The sequence below is a fragment of the Lissotriton vulgaris genome, chromosome 11 (assembly GCF_964263255.1).
Source record: "Lissotriton vulgaris chromosome 11, aLisVul1.2, whole genome shotgun sequence".
Taxonomy (NCBI): Eukaryota; Metazoa; Chordata; class Amphibia; order Caudata; family Salamandridae; genus Lissotriton; species Lissotriton vulgaris.
The window spans coordinates 484,526,646-484,529,615 of NC_141699.1; the positions used below are offsets into that span (position 1 = coordinate 484,526,646).

At 44.9% G+C, this 2,970-nt stretch overlaps 3 non-coding genes across 3 annotated transcripts; all 3 read right to left on the reverse strand.

Moving 5' to 3' along the window:
* Window positions 1-429: 429 nt before the first annotated feature.
* Window positions 430-511, reverse strand: TRNAS-CGA (transfer RNA serine (anticodon CGA)). The gene has a single exon. It is a non-coding gene; the product is annotated as a tRNA-Ser (tRNA).
* Window positions 512-1,054: 543 nt separating this feature from the next.
* Window positions 1,055-1,136, reverse strand: TRNAL-CAA (transfer RNA leucine (anticodon CAA)). Its single transcript has one exon. It is a non-coding gene; the product is annotated as a tRNA-Leu (tRNA).
* Window positions 1,137-1,661: 525 nt separating this feature from the next.
* Window positions 1,662-1,743, reverse strand: TRNAQ-UUG (transfer RNA glutamine (anticodon UUG)). The gene has a single exon. It is a non-coding gene; the product is annotated as a tRNA-Gln (tRNA).
* Between the last annotated feature and the right edge of the window lie 1,227 nt (window positions 1,744-2,970).

Consider the following 2,970-nt stretch of genomic DNA (forward strand, 5'->3'; position numbering starts at 1 on the left):
GTCTTCACTTATTTCGCATGCTTTCATACAATTAATAAAAATAGCAATACGCATCACTCAAAGTGAGTGACAGGGCACAGATTAGCAGTAATCAATCACTGCACATTTCTACCCTCGTTTCCCTATATTACGGCGGTGGCAACGGGCCCTTAAGTGTACTCAGAAAGAGTCCAAAAGCCTAAACAAGACACGCTTCATAAAAAAAATTACTCTTTTCGTAACTTGTCTAGATCAGGCAGGATAGGTCCAGACTACAAACCCTTCCGAGCCACCTGCTCTCTAAAACACTTCCTAGGTGTGGAAATTGATTCAATGTTTACATCTAGTTTGAGTTTCTGCCATTTAACTCTGTGACTTGATGAGGATTGCGTAACGAGAAGTGAACATTTCCTTAACTAAACCAAATGGTGTTCATGCAAAATCACACTACGCTGCAAGCAGGATTCGAACCTGCGCATGGAAACCCCATTGAATTTCGAGTCCAACGCCTTAACCACTCGGCCATCGGAGCTGCATGAGTATGATGTCACTGTTGTCGTATACGAGCCATGCTCTGCTCATGTCAGGCCGAGACCAAAAAAATAAAGTAACAGAAGGACGGGGCACGTACCAGCAATGCCCTGTTGTCCTCACTTATTTTGCATACTTTCATACAATTAATAAAAATAGCAACATGCATCACTCAAAGTCAGTTAAAGGGCACAGATGAGCGGTAATCAATCACTGCACATTTCTACCCTTTTTTCCCTATATTACGGCAGTGGCAACTGGCCCTTAAGTGTACTCAGAAAGAGTCCAAAAGCTTAAACAAGACACGCTTCATAAAAAAAAGGACTCTTTTCATGACTTGTCTAGATCAGGCAGGACAGGTCCAGACTACGAACCCTTCCGAGCCACCTGCCCTCTAAAACACCTCCTGGGTGTGGAAATTATCTCAATGTTTACATCTAGTTTGAGTTTTTGCCGTTTAACTCTGTGACTTGATGAGGATTGTGTAACGAGAAGTGAATATTTCCTTAACTAAACCAAATGGTGTTAATGCAAAATCACACTACGCAGCAAGCAGGATTCGAACCTGCGCAGGGAAAACCCATCGGATTTTGAGTCCCACGCCTTAACAACTCGGCCATCGCAGCTGCATGAGTATACGAGCCATGCTCTGCTCATGTCAGGCCGAGACCAAAAAAATAAAGTAACGGAAGGACGGGGCACGTACCAGCAGTGCCCTGTTGTCCTCACTTATTTTGCATGCTTTCATACAATTAATAAAAATAGCAACACGCCTCACTCAAAGTGAGTGAAAGGGCACAGATGAGCAGTAATCAATCACTGCATATTTCTACCCACTTTTCCCTATATTACGGCGGTGGCAACGGGCCCTTAAGTGTACTAAGAAAGAGTCCAAAAGCCTAAACAAGACATGCTTCATAAAAAAACAGTACTCTTTTCATGACTTGTCTAGATCAGGCAGGACAGGTCCAGACTACGAACCCTTCCGAGCCACCTGCTCTCTAAAACACTTCCTGGGTGTGGAAATTGTCTCAATGTTTAAATGTAGTTTGAGTTTTTGCCGTTTAACTCTGTGACTTGATGAGGATTGCGTAACGAGAAGTGAACATTTACTTAACTAAACCAAATGGAGTTCATGCGAAATCTCATGACGCTGCAAGCAGGATTCAAACCTACGGGGGGAAACCCCATTGGATTCAAAGCCCAACGCCTTAACCACTCGGCCATCGCAGCTGCGTGAGTATGATGTCACTGTTGTCGTATACGAGCCATACGCCGCTCACGTCAGGCCGAGACCTAAAAAAGTAAAGTTACGGAAGGACGGGGCACGTACCAGCAGTGCCCTGTTGTCCTCACTTATTTTGCATGCTTTCATACAATTAATAAAAATAGCAACATGCATCACTCAAAGTGAGTGACAGGGCAGAGATGAGCGGTAATCAATCACTGCGCATTTCTACCCTCTTTTCCCTATATTACAGCTTTGGGACCAGGCCCTTAAGTGTACTCAGAAAGAATCCAAAAGCCTAAACAAGACACACTACATAAAAAAAAATTAGTCTTTTCGTGACTTGTCTAGATCAGGCAGGACAGGTCCAGACTACGAACCCTTATGAGCCACCAGCTCTATAAAACACTTCCTGGGTGTTGAAATTGTCTCAATTTTTCTATCTAGTTTGAGTTTTTGACGTTTAACTGTGTGACTTGTTGAGATTTACTTAACTAAACCAAATGGTGTTCATGCAAAATCTCATGACGCTGCAAGCAGGATTCAAACCTATGTGGGGAAACACCATTGGATTTCAAGTCCAATGCCCTAACCACTCGGCCATTGCAGCTGTGTGAATATGATGTCACTGTTGTCGTATACGAGCCATGCGCTGCTCACGTCAGGCCGAGACCTGAAAAATAAAGTAACGGAAGGACAAGTTTAGCAAGTTCAAGTTTAGCATTTGTATAGCGCACTACTCACCCAGAGGGTCTCAAGGAGCTTGAGGGAGGGGGGTACTTTACTTATCGAATATCCAAGTTTTTAGTTGTTTTCTGAAGGAGAGGTGTTTCTGTGTAAGGCGGAGGTGGGTGGGGAGAGAATTACAGGTTTTGGCCGCTAAGTAGGAGAAGGATCTTCCCCCCCATGGTGGATCTATGGATGCATGGAATTGCGGCGAGGGCTTGATTGGACGATCGTAGTTGGCGGGTGATGGTGTAAAAGGACAGGCGCGTGTTGAGGCATTCGGGTCCTAGGTCGTAGAGGGCTTTGTGTGTGTGGGTGAGGAGACGGAACGTTATTCTCTTGTTAACGGGGAGCCAGTGGAGGTCTTTCAGGTGACCAGAAATGGGAGCTTGGCGGGGGATGTCTAGTATGAGTCTGGCTGGTGCGTTTTGGATGCGTTGGAGTTTTTTCTGTAGTTTGGCTGTGGTTCCGGCGTAAAGGGTGTTTCCGTAGTCCAGTCGGCTTGT